The sequence below is a fragment of the Medicago sativa genome, chromosome 4 (genome assembly GCF_051527215.1).
Source record: "Medicago sativa cultivar Bolivia chromosome 4, Bolivia_mono, whole genome shotgun sequence".
NCBI lineage: Eukaryota > Viridiplantae > Streptophyta > Magnoliopsida > Fabales > Fabaceae > Medicago > Medicago sativa.
This window is the reverse complement of record NC_140752.1, coordinates 39,971,733-39,989,203: the sequence shown is the minus strand read 5'-3', so window position 1 is coordinate 39,989,203 and position 17,471 is coordinate 39,971,733. Positions and strand designations below refer to the sequence as shown.

Sequence of the window (17,471 nt, the reverse complement as noted above, 5' to 3'; positions counted from 1 at the left end):
TTAATACAAGTTCACACCACAATTCCAATCATCACAATATAGATATTCATCACACATTCATCAATCAACATCCTTCATACAACGGCAATATGCAAGACTTATGCTATTATGCCATGCACCTATACTTGACGCATACATGCATGTGGTACCAAATCTCCTTAAGGTCGTCACCCATGATGCAACAAAAACATCATTATCAACGGCTATGGTCAACGGCAATATGGATATAACATCCGACACGACATATGATGCATGAACATATGACTCAATCCACTATGCATATGTTCACAACAATTCAACGGCTATATTCAACGGCTATAATCAACGGCTATCATCAACATTCAACTTTATCATAAAGTCCAACAACTCCATTCAATACAACACATGATAACAAACATCATATTCTTCACCTAACAATCATTCAAACATCTTCTTACAATCATATCAAACTATCCTTAGAGGATTTATAAAGCATTCGGCTCATAAAACCATTTTCATCAAAGTTCGTCTCTAACTTCACCATTTTAAAAATAATTGAAGCTTTTGAACTAAAACCAAGTAAACAAGTTCCAATGCCTCAACTAAGCATACCTCTAGGCCACATATGAGTGCAGTAGAGGATACCTTGGCGTTTCACCGGCTAAAAATGACGAAATCACGAAAATCACAAAGTTCGTCTCACTTTGTCATTTTTACAAAAGAATCCCATTTTCAAAGCAAAACATGTCAAGACTTGATGAAACCAACCACCACTATTTTTAGAAATCATATAAACATTATACAACCTTAATCCTACTTCAATTTCCGAAGAAAAACGAGTTTCCGAAAAATCGGCGTTCTTGGACCATTTTTCAAAAGTTTAAGTTCAATTCACAAACCAAGTCCAATTCAATTCAAATGAAGTTCCAGTAGGATTAATTGTATAAAAAGAGGTTAAACAAGTCCAAAGAAACATTTTAGAAAGCTCGGATTGGTCCCCAAGTACACGAAATAAAAGAATCAAAATGGCTGAACTGGGCTTGGCTCGCTTAAGCGAAGTCCTCTCGCTTAAGCGACCAGCTTACAAAGGCTTCTGGACCTCGCTCGCTTGGAGCTCGCTTAAGCGAACTGCATCCAGAACCTACAGATGAGGCTTGCTTACAGCTCGCTTAAGCGAACTGTGTCCAGAAGGTTCTGAGCACGCTCGCTTAGAGCTCGCTGATGGCTCGCTTAAGCGAGGTCTCATCAGTTCAGTCTCCAACTTTCGGGTTTTAAACCCATTTCACCCCAAAATCCCAATTTTGATCATTCCAAACCCCAAAACTTAATTCCAAAGATGTTTATAGGTCATATATGTTCCAAAACACTTAAACATACACAAGTTTTGAGATTACAACATCAAATCATCAAAATTCATCAATTCACCAAAACTTTTACAACTTTCAACAACAACAACAATTCTCATCACCAATTCATCAAATCATGATACCCAATGCATCAATTCATCAAGAACACCTGTTAACACAACAACAACAACATTTGAACATGATTTCATCAACAATTCAACAACCACAACATTATTCATCATCAATTTCACCCAAAACCCATCATGTTCATATATACCCATTTTTAACATACAAATTCAACAACAACAACATAATTATCATTAAATTCATGTACATAATCATGTCAACAAAATTAAGCATGAAATTCTACAACCAAAATCAAATTAAGCACTTAACCACAATTATGCAAAGAATTAGGGTAGGAGTTAAACTACTAGATTATGATTAAAGACTAACCCCCTTACCTTAATTCTTCAAAATCAACTCTAAGGCTTCACTTTAGCTCCCAAAACTTGAATCTCTAGCTCCCTCTAGCCTCCTCTAGGTCTCCTCTTCAAACCCTTATCTTCTCTCTATCTCAATCTCTTCTCAATTGTGAAAAATGTTGGTAAAACCCTATTCTCTCTACCAACTAGAGTTTATATAGGTTCTATCTAATTGGGCTCAACTCACAATGCCTTAATGGGCCTAACCCATTACTATTTTAACCCAAAATGCTACTTCTCACTTAACGGTAAAAATGTAATATTAACGGTCACTTACCGGTAAATAAATAATTACTACACTCTCCCTAGTAACTTAGTAAAATAACACTTATCTCACTAAGCACTAAAAATAATCTTTAACAAAATTACAAAATTACCCTTACTCTCAAAATGACCAAAATACCCCTAAGTCCAAAATGACTAAAATACCCCTCTAACACCGAATTCCACAATCCCAACCAAAATACACACAGAGGCAATTAATCACATAAGAGCACACATAATACACATAAATAAATAATAAAATAAATCTAACAAAAATCGGGCTGTTACATGTCACATTTCGTTCTTCAAAATATCACTAAATATAAATAGAGTTAAAATCTACTCTTTATTTAAAACAACTGCTGTCAATAACTTCAAATATGTCGCAGCGGAAAAATTCTTAAATGTTTAAACAAATACTTGGCACTAAAGGCCTCAACATCATAAACAACTTATTAAACATTCCATCTCAATGATTCATCAACACAATTCATAAAGACACGTAACAAAAAGGAAGCAATGCAAAGATCCCCATCCCGTTACGTATCAGAGCAACCCTAAGACGAAGCGTGAGGGAGTCAACTCACATCAACAACTAATCCTGGTTATCTGCACGTTAACCAAGTAGAGGCAACATTCAAACAGAAGGGGTGAGATTCACATTCAATAGTTATAGGCGTATAATTCATCAACATAATTTAACAACATAAACAACAATAAATTTAACAATATAAAACAACAACAATTAAAGAACGCTAATGCTTCACATAATTCCTCAATATCAATGATAGGCCAAACCGCAAGTGCACGGTCTAGCGAAGTAATAGTAGTAAAAGAGTATCGTTCCGCTAGGGAGTTGGTCAATCTAATTAACTTTCAGAAAGTGATTAGAGGAGAAAAGAGATTTAAAAGAGGAGGTTCAGTTGTTGAAAGTAAATAACAATTAATAAAAATAGCCTTGGGATCATTGGTTCGTCATAATAACAAACCCTTCACTAGACAAGGCTTTAACTTCTTATTTCATGGTTTACACCTTAATTTCTAAAGACCGGTTTCCCTTTAGCCCCTCACCTTTCCGATGAAAGTCCGGTGAGAGTTTACCCCTAGTAACCAAGCCTATTTCGCTGACTTGATTACTAGAAGATGCTTATAAGGATTGAAACTACTTGTGTCTCAAGAATTGCAAAGACTATTTCACTGCCTTTGCAATTCTTGTCTAAATTCACTTGTTCCAACATCAAAGCTCCGCTTTCGCATTATGAATTGATGTTTGAGATGATGGATTACCAATTATCAAACCCTCCACTTTCGCTTCTACAATTTGATAATGGTTAATTCATGTTAAAGTGGTGAATTTAGATTAGAAATTAAAGTTACATGAAATTAGGGTTAAAGCATTGGTTCGATTAGGATTACGTCATTAGACTTATCCAATAATCCCAAGACAAAGAAGTCTACTCACTCATGTTGATCATAGACATGGGGGAAGAAGAGAGAAGACAATAAAATAAATTGTGAGAAAGAAAGTAAAGAAATAAAAGAACTTTATTAAAATAATTGTTGCTGAAATATTCTAAGAAAAGGTGAATGTTTATGATGGAGTGCCACTCTATTTATAGCTTTACAATTGACTTAAAATCTAAGCAACTATAAGGGCTAATCAGTAAAACTACATCAGAGTAACTTGGACTTAAAGAAAAGCAGCAAAAGAGCATCCTGGAGGGTGGCACGGCCGTGCCACATGTTCGCACGGGCCGTGCCAAGCTTCTGACTTTGTGGAGACATATTTTTGTCTCCGTATCTTCGTATTTCTGCACTGTATTTGCTCCAGTCCTCTTTCTTTTGCTCCAAGACACCTTCCACCATATATTCATTCCTGAAATAAAATAAAATGCAATTTAAAGTAAAAGCTTCAAAAAGGAAATAAATTTGCAATAATATAAAATCAAATCTTAATAAAACTAAACTAAATAATGCATTAAAATAGACTAAATTATGACTCATCAAACTCCCCCACACTTGAATATTTGCTTGTCCTCAAGCAAAAGGCAATGGACATAGCAGCAACAAAAAGATTAATCATGGCAATGCAATTGAAAACATCATGTCTCTCTTAAGGTTTTTTTTCAAGTACACTAATCACAATTTCAAACATTCCTCGTGAACTTTATTCAACCCAACATCAAGTCTCAAGTGAGTGTGTGTGTGTGCAGTCCAACCTTTTTCTTGCTCCTATATAAGGCAGATATTATGAGGAACAGGTTCTATCCATAATGCTAAAGTAACCGAGAAAAGCCCTTTCTTCATTTCATATAAGAGTGATGCGAATTTAGTTAAAATTAAATTAGATCAACAATTTAAGCACAAGGGGCTACAGATGCTTAGGGGCTATCTATCCTCGTAGGAAGTCTTTATGGATGAGTTGTCCTTTCCCCATAGATTCAAAATCACCCTAAGTAGTGCTGCAAAATTTTATCATCTCCGCGTAGGAAGTCTTTTTGGAGAGGGTGTCCTGTCCCCCTAGCATTGATGAATTTATTTTCCTCATTTGAGGGATTTGGAACTTAAGTTCAATTAGAGTGTCACCACCACAATTAGGAAGTTAGGGAGTGTCCTTTCCTCCACATGTTGGTGCCATTCTCCCGCCCTATTTTAACTTTATCAATTAAGAGAATATAACAATAAAGCACAATTAATTATTTCCCACACAAACTTATACTACTTTTTACTCTAAAGACTTTTAAGGGTCTAAGTTAACACTAAAGATAGAACGTGTTCCTTAAAATACCTACTCATACATTTACTCAAAGATTGCAACCGGGTGCTTTTCTCATTGGAGATTTTTCACAATAAAACATGATGTGGGTATAGCAAGAACACAAAAAACACAAGAAATCATTTTTATGTACAAGAAACAACCTTTAAAGAAGAGACAAAACAAAAATTTTATGTCATATTTTACATTAAAAACAAGCTACTAATCATGTCTTTCGCTATAAAAACAAAACAAAAGAATAAAGTTCAAGGAAGTTTGGACACTACGACTCTAGACACTTTATTAGGCCTCCCCCCCACACTTAGGGGAAGCATTGTCCTCAATGATTCAAAAGAAAAGCAAAATTAAAAGAAAAGAGAAGAAGAAGGAGTAGAAGAAGAAGGAGTAGGAGAGGAAGGAGAAGAGAGAAGGGAGGAGAGGAAGAGGAAAGCTCACAATTTATTGGGGTCCATAAGGAGGACCTTGGAGATGAAGGTGTTGCATCATCTGGCGGAGCATCTCATTATTTTCTTGTGTTAAGCGGTTGCCCCTTTGAACATCATTTCGAAGCCTGGAGATTTCAACACCTTGCCTTTGTTTCTCGGTGCTCATCCTTTCAACCTCATTGTGTATCCATGCCCATCTTTGATCTTCATTTAGCTCACCGGCTTCATGGTCACGGTGTTCTTCCTCATGGTGCAAGTTAGCACCTTCTCCTTCTTCATGGTGCATGTGAGCACCTTCTCCCGCATCATGATCTTGCTCTTCAAGTACCTGCACATCATCAACATACAACCAATTCTCTTCCACCTCGGTGGTAGTCCGAGATGGGTTAGGAAGTAAAAACAAGATAGGCACATTTAGCTTGAGTTGGTAATGGAGGGGTGGACGGTGTTTAATGAAATTCATAGCAATGAGGGTATCTTTGTTGAGCCTATTGTTTCCCTCTATTGGTTTTATTCCCTCATCCTCACCCACTCCAAAACTCCTAGCTATGTAAGTGATGATGCCTCCTACCACTATCTCTCCTATACCGGCTTTTCTAGTTCCGACGAAGTCAAGGTACTCAAGCATGTAAAAACAAGTGTTTACGGGGTGGTCATAAAGCATTCCCCATAACATGAAGAGTTCATCGCTTCTAGTATTACCTAGCTCGGTTCTACCCCAAATAGTGCAAGCCATTACCCTCTGAAGGTACCTAAGTACGAGGTTGTGAATGTTGCTATCTTTATTGGCTCTAGTGATGAATTTGTTAAGACCGGTGATTTGTTTCCAAAAGTCAGCGGGTTGATAGTCAACCGGCTTTAGGCTAGGATCCCAAGAATCATGGATATACCCCTCGTTTGCAAAGCCTAAGTAATCACAAAAGTGCTGTAGAGACATATCATAATCAATATTCATTAGCCGAAAAGAAACTCTATGGTTGGGGTTATCAAAATTCAACTTATCTTTAGTAAAAACAATTGAGCTTAAAAATTCATAAGTGAAATTCTCATAACCCCTCATAGGTTTCAACATATTAGTCCAATCTAACTTTCCTATCTGTTATACCCTAATTTTGGACCTAAAAATACTTGTTCAAATTTTCTTTCATCTTTGATATATGTCTATTATTCTCGAAGAATTGCCAATTTGCTATTGTTTACACTGACATTTCACTCTGCTTTACCTCTCAATTTAGCTTTAAAAATCTTTTTCAACTGTGTATTTGTCCATGTTTTCTTGCATTTCAAGTCATCCAAAACATCTTTCTTGCACCTCAAGTCATTTGAATTTGTCTCTGATCAATTGCATCTTTCTCTGCATCTTATTTCAGTATTGTTTGCAAAATTCATGAAAAAGGGTATTTTAGTCATTTCCTGTATCCAAACTCATTTTAGTCCTTTAAAAATTGTTTGAGTCTTTTCAATTGGTTTGAGTAAGTCTTTATTTCAATTCTATGTCAAAATCCATTTTAAGAATCACAGTTGAAGTCATTTTGAGTCAGTCTAGCTCCTAGGGGCATTTTAGTCATTTCCTATGTTAAAAACTTTGTTTAATTTCTAAAAATTGTCTCTGAGTCTTTTCAATTGGTTTGAGTAAGTCTTTATTTCAATTCTATGTCAAAATCCATTTTAAGAATCACAGTTGAAGTCATTTTGAGTCAGTCTAGCTCCTAGGGGCATTTTAGTCTTTTCACACGAAATTTTGACAGAGAGAGGTTACTTTAAAGTACCTCATTTAAGTAATTGGTTCGTTTTAGTCCGTTTTGTCATTTTTAATCATTTCACTTTACGTTATTTTCAAATTACATTTTTTACCAATTTTATTTTAATTACATTTTTAGTCCTTTTGCTATTTTTGCATTTTAGTCCTTTATTTTTAGTTAATTGCAGATTAGTCCAAAAGTTTGTTACAAGTCCAGTCCACGTGGCAGATTGTTATTGGTCCAGAACATCACATGTGTCAGCTATAAAAGCCAAGTCACAGGCCAAATCATCACAGATCCATTCATTACAGTACACATCATCACAAACAGATTTTCTTTTCTCTCTTTCTCTCTCTGTATTTTCGATCAAACTCCACCAAAGAGGCCAAAAATCTCAAGAACATTCAAGAATGTTCTTGAATGTTCATAACAGACTCATCATCCAATAACCCTAACCAATTCCAGAATCGTCCAAAACCAACACAATTCCACCAAATTCATCACTAATTCAATCAATTTTCAACACAAATCCACAAGATCCAACCGTCAATTCATCAAGGAATCATCAGAACACAAATTCGAACCGTAAGTCACCATTCGAATTTGTCACAAGATCGTAACAGATTCAACTAGTTCAAGGTTCAACACCACAGATTCGCAAGCAAGAACAAGTGTGATACAAAGTGAATCCAGAACAAGTAGATGGAACACAACGTTTCAAATACAAGATCGTATCTCACCTGAACGGAATTGGACCACGTTGAAACCTGATTGGAATCAAGAACGGTGGCGAAGAAAGGACGGGACGATTGCAATCTCAAAGCCAAGTCCAAGTTCGTGAATCAACAACAGAGGTAACTGTTTGTCTTCTCTTCTTTTTTCCTTTCTTTGAACGTTTAAGATACAAAGGTCTTCCTAGTCTAAACTCTCAGATCTACTCCGATCCAAAGGTTTTTTTTGAAAACTAAGCTTAAATTCGAAGAAAGAAGAAGAAAATACGTTTAAAATTGCCTTTGTTTGTTGAATCGGAGCAAGATCGAGCTCCGACGCGGTGGTGCCACCACCGGCCACCGCGTCGGAAGAAGGTTGAAGACGATCGGAAACTCTTGTTTGATCGGAGAAGATGAGTCTTCTGACTCTCTCTCTCTAGTTTCTCCTTTAGAGAGAGAAACACGTATGGCTTGTGTGTGTGATCCTTCAGTTTTTACTTATATATGCCTTGCCAATCACACGCGCGCGCGTGTACTGTATACCCATGCTCCCCTGCATTCTGAGGCGTTGGATCTAGGCGTTTGGATGATCCAGGATCCATCTCCCTTTGGGCCTGGACTTTCTTTCTTTGCAGTTTTTCGTTTTTTTCTTGTTTCTTGCTATTTTGTGCATTACTTTTGATAATTGCACCTCTGATGAATCTAAAATCTCTTACAAAAATTCCATAAAAATTCCTAGATATTTCTTGATGTATTTGTGATGTTTTTGTGATGGTTTTGCATGATAAAAATTGATAAAAATGTGTGTAATATTTTCTTGCTTATGTGATGTGTTTGTGTCAAATTTGTGAAAGTTTTGCACGTTCTTGAGTCTAAAAATATTTTAAAATCTCTAAAAAATTTCATGTATATTTCTTGTTAATTTTGTGGTATTTTTGTGATGATTTTTGCATATTAAAACTTGATAAAAAATAATGTGTTGATTTTCTTGCTATTTTGTGATGTTTTGAATTAAAGGCTTGTGAAAATTGCTTGATTCTAATTCCAATTTCTTGATAAATGTTTGTGGCCTATACCATATGATTTTGTGAAGTTTTAGCTACTGTTTGTATGTGCTTTTGCTGCATGTGTGCGAATTTTGCTTAATTGCTTGGTTTGCAAGTTATGTTTGTGGAAAAGTAATGCAAATATGCCTAAGCTTACTTTGAAAAATGTCAAGTTCATCATATTGCTTTAATTCACACTTTAAAACTTGATTCTAAACCTTTGGAAAATGTGTTGGAATGTAAGAATTATAGGTCATATGGTGCTTGTATTTTATGAGTAATTTTAGTCATGTTTTGCATTCATTTAGGCTTTATTTTGGGTTGTCTTCTATGCTTTTGTTATAACATTGTTCTTGCTTATTTTTCTCTTGATATTACCATGTGCCACTAACCATTTCCTTGTGTTTCATGTCTCATACACTCCATAAGCATACTCATTCTTCCATTTTAGTTCCATTTCTTGCACTTTAATTCCCATACTAATACTTAGAATGTAAAACCTAGGGATTTTGTGATATTTTTCTTATACTTTAAAATTCTTGCACGACCATAGAATGTATCTAGGCCAATGATGTAAAGGACAATGGACTCTAATAATGTACACCGACACAAGCACCGACACATGCACACACATCACATAGATATTTTTAGATGTATGGCTAGGATATGCATGTCTAGATGTATGTTTAGGATTGAATGTTTAGATGAATGCCTAGGATTTACACTTAGAAAAAATCATTTTTTTAAACAAATATGAACAACATCATTCAAATCATTTTCTAAATAAACCTTGGGATCAAAATCCCATTGATTTTCCTTTTGTTTTCTTAAATAAAATCTTAATGAATTTTAATCATACTTTGACTTTCTTTTGCAAAATGACTAATTCAACCTCACCATTTCACAATCTTATGCCCTTGAGGCCTCTCTCTCATTCTTCAAAATTCCAATTTTCAAACTTAAAATCAACCAACAAAAACAAAAACCTTTTTGGACGAGAACTACGGTGGATTTGATCCCTTAAACGGGTACGTAGGCAAGGAATCAAAATTCCTTCAATTCGAATAAAACAAAATTTTAATCACATTCTTCTCCCTCCAATTCTTCACTTAGTAAACTCTTAGGTGTAAATATCATTTTTTAAATAGCATTTAAAAATAAAAGCGCGCGCGTAGAAAGTAAAGACGGTTCCTATAGGATACTATAGTCGTTATGGGTGCCTAACACCTTCCCGTAGCGAAAACAACTCCCGGACCTCGATTCTCAAGGGTTTTGCTTATTTTTTCCCTTCCCAAGAAAAAATGAGATATCAACGGTTAAAAAGGTTCAAACGTAATCAATGTTTGACACCCGAAAACCAAGATAAAACACTATCAACCTAGAAACATCATCTAAAAGCTCTAGCACATCCAAAGTTTGGGAATCAGGATATCGAGAAGGATGCAAGGGTTTAGAGATTAGAATTTTATACCTATCCCTTTGCTTGTTGTCTTTGAACTGGATTCCATGATTCTTGACTTGTGCTTGCCTCTTTGGAGGGGGTCCTCCGGAAGATCTTGCTGGTTCCTTGCCACTTCTTCTTGAAGCCATTGACCTTAGGTTGACTTTTGTGTGGAATTGGTTGAAGGTTAGGGTTTTAGAAGATTTTTGGTGGAGGGTTTATGTTTTAGTAAGGTTTATGAGTTTGGTTGTGGAGATTGGTTGAGAATTTGTGGTTTTTGGGTTAGGTTTTGGATGAATAGGGTTTTGGTGAATTATGGGTTTGGGTGGATGAAAGTTGTTTTTGATTGGTTGTTTGTGTTTGGAGTGAAGTTTAGAGTTGATTTGGGGAAGAATTGGATTAATTTGGTGGAGTTTTGATGGAGATATGAAGGTTTAAGGTTTGATGGTTATGGAGGTTTTAGAGAGAAGTTTGAAGGTAGAGAGAGGTTTGTGTTTGAGACTGAATGGAGAAGAAGAGAAAAATTGAGGTTATACCACACTAGAGATCGGGCACGGCCGTGCCAACCTTGGCACGGGCCGTGCCAACATTCTAACTTTGATGGCCTTTTTTTGCTTTAAAAATCTGGCACGGCCGTGCCAACCTTAGCACGGGCCGTGCCAACCTTCTGGACACAGGGGCTTCAAAATTTTCAACTTTTCTCGAATCATACTCGGACAATTACCTACAAAACATTTAAAACAAAGGAAAACAAACAAAATAAAGCAAATAAATGCGTGGGTTGCCTCCCACGAAGCGCTCGTTTGATGTCATTAGCTTGACGGTTAGAAAAAGTCCTTAAAATGGATCAAAGCCATCATGTTGTGTAGATGACGCTATAAAATGTTCTTCCACATCATGATCTTTAATCATGCAACAAGAGTAAAGAGCGGGACCTTTCATAACATTTTCCAACTCGAAGCCTACCATTTTGTCCCCCACTTGAAAGATGATCCTACCTAGTTTAACATCAACAAGAGCTCCCGCAGTCGCGAGGAAAGGTCTACCAAGGATTATAGGGACGTCATCGTCCTCATCAATGTCAACGACTACAAAATCAGTTGGGATGTATATCCCTTCTATCTTAACAGGTATGTCCTCAACAAATCCTACTAGTTTCATGGTAGAACGATCAGCTAACTTCAACTCTAACTCGGTAGGTTTCAACTCTCCTATCCCCATTTTTTTAAAGAGAGACAAAGGCAGCAAACTAACACTAGCTCCTAAGTCACACAAGGCTTTGTTTATGGTTTCATTCCCAATTTCACAAGGTATGGCAAAGCTACCTGGATCTCTAAGCTTAGGGGGTGTCTTTTGAATGATTGCACTAGTATCCTTAGCCAAGGCTATTGTCTCACTATGCTCTATAGGCTCTTGATTTGAAAAAAATTTCTTTAAAAACTTAGCATATAGAGGCATCCGAGACAAAGCTTCAGCAAAAGGAAGTTTAATGCAAATTTTCCTAAGTATATGAACAAATTTTTCAAACTTACCCTCCAACTTTAGCTTAGCAAGATTTAAAGGGGATGGAGTTTCGTTCTCATCAAGTGGTTTCACATTTTCTATCACAGTTTTATCACCTAAGAGCTTGACACTTTCTTTCCCAATGTTTTTAACCTTAGCAAAAGTTTCTCCTAACTTACTACCCCCAAAAGATATGACATTAACTTGGGCTTTGGGATTGGCTTCGGTTTGACCAGGAAAGACTCCCGGTGTTTGGGAAGAGGCAGCCACTTGTTGGGCTACTTGGGCAATTTGGGTTTCAAGCATTTTAGAGTGAGTAGCGATAGAATCAACTTTGGTATTGAGCTTGGAACGAGAATCGTTCAGAAATCCATTTTGGTTTTTAAGTTCTTGAAGTTGTTTGTTTTGGTTGACAATAGAATTTTCCAACAAAATTTCCAAATTAGATTTCTGAGCGAATCTCTGGTTGTTTGCATAGCCAGGTGGTGCTACTTGTCCATAGGGATTTTGATTTTTATAAAAGTTTTGATTTTGTCTCATCCCTTGGTTGTATTGAGCATAATTCATTTGCTTAACACCATTAATAGCACTACCTAGTTGGCAATCAACACCAACATGACCAATTATACCACAGATTTCACAGGAAGAAGATGCAGGAGTAGAAGTGATAGCACTAACATTGAATTTTTCAAATTTTTCAGTTAATGCATCAATTTTAGCAGCAAGGTGATCATAGTTAGAGACTTCGTACATACCTGCCCCCTTTTTGGAGGATGAAGAACTAGTGATGGCTCTCTCATCGGTCCACTTGTAATGATTTTGAGCCATATCTTCAATCAAGGCGTATGCCTCCGTGTAGTTCTTGTTCATTAGAGCTCCACCTGCAGCTGCATCAACAGACATCTTCGTGGTATAAGACAAGCCATTATAAAAGGTGTGGACTATGAGCCAACTCTCTAGACCATGGTGGGGACAAAGTCTAAGAATTTCTTTGAAACGCTCCCACGCATCATAGAGAGACTCCCCATCTTTTTGATTGAACCGAGTAATTTGGTCCCTTAGTTTAGCAGTTTTGGATGGGGGGAAGAACCGGGCAAGGAATGCTTGCCTCATTTGATCCCATGAAGTAGTGGAAACGACTTCGAGGGAATGGAACCAAGCGCTAGCTTTATCCCTTAAGGAAAAGGGAAAGAGATGAAGTCTTACGGCCTCTTGGTTCTCCTTCATGGTTCCACTAATTCGTAAGAAAACAACAATGTGAAGATTGGGATCCTCGGTGGGGGATCCCGAAAATTGGTTTTGCTACACCAAGTTAAGTAGGGCAGGCTTAATTTCAAAATTTTCATCCTCAACCGTTGGGTACACAATAATAGCTTGTGGCTCAGCCGTAGACGGCGTTGCATACTCTTTGAGAGTGCGATTAGCCATGGTGGTATTATTTTGTGCCTCTCTTCTCCTTCTATGTAAAAACCTTTCGATCTCGGGTATGAATACCACTCGATTTCTAGTTCTTCGCATAAAAGGTTGAGAACCCAAGAAGTTAACAATAACAGAAGGAAAATAAAAGAAAAATAAAAGAAGAAAAGGAAAAGGAAAAGAAAAAGAATTCTAATCAAAAAGAAAAAGTTAATTAAATTAGTTAACTCCCCGGCAACGGCGCCAAAAACTTGATAGGCCAAACCGCAAGTGCACGGTCTATTGAAGTAATAGTAGTAAAAGAGTATCGTTCCGCTAGGGAGTTGGTCAATCTAATTAACTTTTAGAAAGTGATTAGAGGAGAAAAGAGATTTAAAAGAGGGGGTTCAGTTGTTGAAAGTAAATAACAATTAATAAAAATAGCCTTGGGATCATTGGTTCGTCATAATAACAAACCCTTCACTAGACAAGGCTTTAACTTCTAATTTCATGGTTTACACCTTAATTTCTAAAGACCGGTTTCCCTTTAGCCCCTCACCTTTCCGATGAAAGTCCGGTGAGAGTTTACCCCTAGTAACCAAGCCTATTTCGCTGACTTGATTACTAGAAGATGCTTATAAGGATTGAAACTACTTGTGTCTCAAGAATTGGAAAGACTATTTCACTGCCTTTGCAATTCTTGTCTAAATTCACTTGTTCCAACATCAAAGCTCCGCTTTCGCATTATGAATTGATGTTTGAGATGATGGATTAACAATTATCAAACCCTCCACTTTCGCTTCTACAGTTTGATAATGGTTAATTCATGTTAAAGTGGTGAATTTAGATTAGAAATTAAAGTTACATGAAATTAGGGTTAAAGCATTGGTTCGATTAGGATTACGTCATTAGACTTATCCAATAATCCCAAGACAAAGAAGTCTACTCACTCATGTTCATCGTAGACATGGGGGAAAAAGAGAGAAGACAATAAAATAAATTGCGAGAAAGAAAGTAAAGAAATAAAAGAACTTTATTAAAATAATTGTTGCTGAAATATTCTTAGAAAAGGTGAATGTTTATGATGGAGTGCTACTCTATTTATAGCTTTACAATTGACTTAAAATCTAAGCAACTATAAGGGCTAATTAGTAAAACTACATCAGAGTAACTTGGGCTTGAAGAAAAGCAGCAAAAGAGCATCCTGGAGGGTGGCACGGCCGTGCCACATGTTGGCACGGGCCGTGCCAAGCTTCTGACTTTGTGGAGACATATTTTTGTCTTCGTATCTTCGTATTTCTGCACTGTATTTGCTCCAGTCCTCTTTCTTTTGCTCCAAGACACCTTCCACCATATATTCATTAATGAAATAAAATAAAATGCAATTTAAAGTAAAAGATTCAAAAAGGAAATAAATTTGCAATAATATAAAATCAAATCTTAATAAAACTAAACTAAATAATGCATTAAAATAGAGTAAATTATGACTCATCAATCAACTCATTAATTATATTGACAACTTGACAACACGACAACAACATCGACAACTCAACATCAACGACAATACAACAACAACTACATCAACTTGACAACGTATCATGCATGTGGTACCAATCAGGGCATCAAGCCCCCAACTTATAGAGCATAGACTCTCAACGTGGTATGAATGATTAAGCATTCAACAGGGCATCAAGCCCCCAACTTATATATGAATGACTATGCATTCAATAGGGCATCAAGCCCCCAACTTTATATATGAATGACTATCCATTCAACAGGGCGTCAAGCCCCAACTTTATATATGAATGACTATCCATTCAACAGGGCATCAAACCCCCAACTTTATATATGAATGACTATCTATTCAACAGGGCATCAAGCCCCCAACTTTATATATGAATATGCATGGACTCAGTAACAAATGCAACAACAACCAACAACTTTAACGACATCGACAAAAACTTACAACTTTAACGACATTGACGACAACAGCGGCAACGACAACAACAACGACTTCACATCATAATATCATAATTCATCCATCATAAACAACATCGTATAACATTGTATTTAAACTACAAATTTATCATGCATCTTTATAGAACATAATAAATTATCCACAACAGATTTTCATGTCAAACCATGGCTACTGGAAAGGTATCACAATTATCAACAACTTTCATGTTTATACCAAGGACCAATTTAAAACAGAAACATATGAAACAGACGCATGAACGTGAAACAGGGCAGACTGCCACTGAACAACTCGCGAGGCAAGCCAATCTACTCGCTATGGCGAGTTCAACTTTTGAACTACTCGCCGTGGCAAGCAAGGTACTCGCGAGGCGAGCTAGAGTCTGATAGCTCTCTGGTTCTTGACATTTTTCACCCAAAAATCCCATTTTTAATTTCCCTATGCCCAAATTTGATCCAAAAACTTGTCTAATCATTTCTATACCTATTAAGGCACTGAAAACCATATAAGACATGACCCAAAACAACGTTTGCAAAAATCATGATTTCTCACTGGGTTACTGGCTATGGCGAGCAAATCTTGTTGTGGCGAGCAATGAAAGGGTTGCTCGCGAGGCGAGTTGTGTCAGTTCAGGTTATGGGAATATGACAGTTTCTCATTAAAAACCCCAATTCTCTTCCCCCAAATCTCAGAAACTGACTGGAACATTACACTATGAATAACCTATGATCGGAACATCAACTTTATGCAAATTTATTGGGTTTTCTATTCTATTAATAACCTATTACAATTTTCAAACCTAAATCCCAAATCATAAATTCACAACCAAACATGTTAAACCCAATTTCAGAATTATACCACTTAGAATTAAAGAAGGTTAATCCCACCCTTACCTTAGATTGGTTGATTGCAACGTTCTACAGACATTCTCTTCTCTGACTCTTCTCTTCTCTTGGTTTCTCCCTTTTCTCCCAAAAACGGTTTTCACGTATTCTAATTTTTTTCTAACTCTCACTCTTCCCTTTTTATAAATCCTTATCCTACTTATTTTCCCTTATTTCCAAATCTGCCCCCCCCCCCCCCCAATGCCTCATAATTCTAAATAATTATATTCCTCCACTAAATAATAAAATAGGGGCTACTAATAAATATCAATACACAACAAAAATATCACTCATCAAATAAATCAATTAAATTATAAAAGACTCTTAAATAAATAAATAAATAATACAATGGGTGTTACAACTCTCCCGAACTTATAGAATTTTCGTCCTCGAAAATGTACCTCCTGCAAACAACTCTGGATAAGACTCCAGCATCTTACTTTCTAAATCCCACGTTAAACTTTCACCAGTCGCTCCACCCCAAACGACCTTCAAAAGAGGTATCTCCTTGCCTCTCAACTTCTTCACTTCACGACCTTCAATTCTTACTGGTAAGGTCTCAATCGTAAGGTTATCTCTAACTTGCACATCATCCCTTGGAATCACATGAGATGGATCCAAAACATACTTCCTCAGAGTCAGTTTCTTTGACTTCAATGCACGTCCCACACCAGTCACAGGAGTGACTCTCAAAAATACATGGTCTCCTTCCAGAAACTCAAGGTCCTTCCTACGCTTATCATGATAACTCTTTTGTCGACTCTGCGACGCTTTCATCTTTCTTGGATCAACTTAACCTTCTCAGTAGTTTGTTGAACGATATCTGGTCCCAAAACAATACTTTCCCCTAACAACACAACGGAGTTCTGCACCTCCCACCATACAAAGCTTCGAATGGTGCCATTCCAATACTAGAATGATAACTGTTATTGTACGTGAACTCTATCAACAGTAGATGACTATCCCAAGTTCCACCTTGCTCAAGTACACAAATTCTCAACAAGTCCTCCAACGACTGAATTGTTCTTTCCGACTGACCATCTGTCTGCGGGTGATACGCTGAACTCAACATCAACTTAGAACCCAAAGCCTCTTGCAAACTCTTCCAAAATGTAGAAGTAAACCTTGGATCTCTATCTGACACAATGCTCGACGGAACACCATGTAGCTTCACAATCTCGCGAATGTAAATCTCCGCCAACTGAGATACAGGAAAACTGATGTTAATCGGAATGAAATGAGCCGACTTCGTCAATCTATCCACAATTTCCCAAATAGCGTCATGCCTTCTTGGAGTATTCGGCAAACTCGTCACAAAATCCATGGATATACTATCCCATTTCCATTCTGGCACATCTAACAGTGTCAACAACCCAGCAGGTTTCTGATGTTCAACTTTTGACTTCTGACAAATTAGACATGAATACACAAACTGTGCCACATCACGTTTCAACCCAGACCACCAAAACAATTTCATCAAATCATGATACATATTTGTAG

At 36.8% G+C, this 17,471-nt stretch overlaps 1 non-coding gene across 1 annotated transcript; it reads left to right on the top strand.

Annotated features, from left to right (window-relative positions):
- The first annotated feature begins 12,675 nt into the window (after positions 1 to 12,675).
- LOC146929357 (small nucleolar RNA R71) lies at positions 12,676 to 12,782 on the top strand. Its single transcript, XR_015009095.1, has one exon. It is a non-coding gene; the product is annotated as a small nucleolar RNA R71 (small nucleolar RNA).
- The last annotated feature ends 4,689 nt before the right edge of the window (positions 12,783 to 17,471 follow it).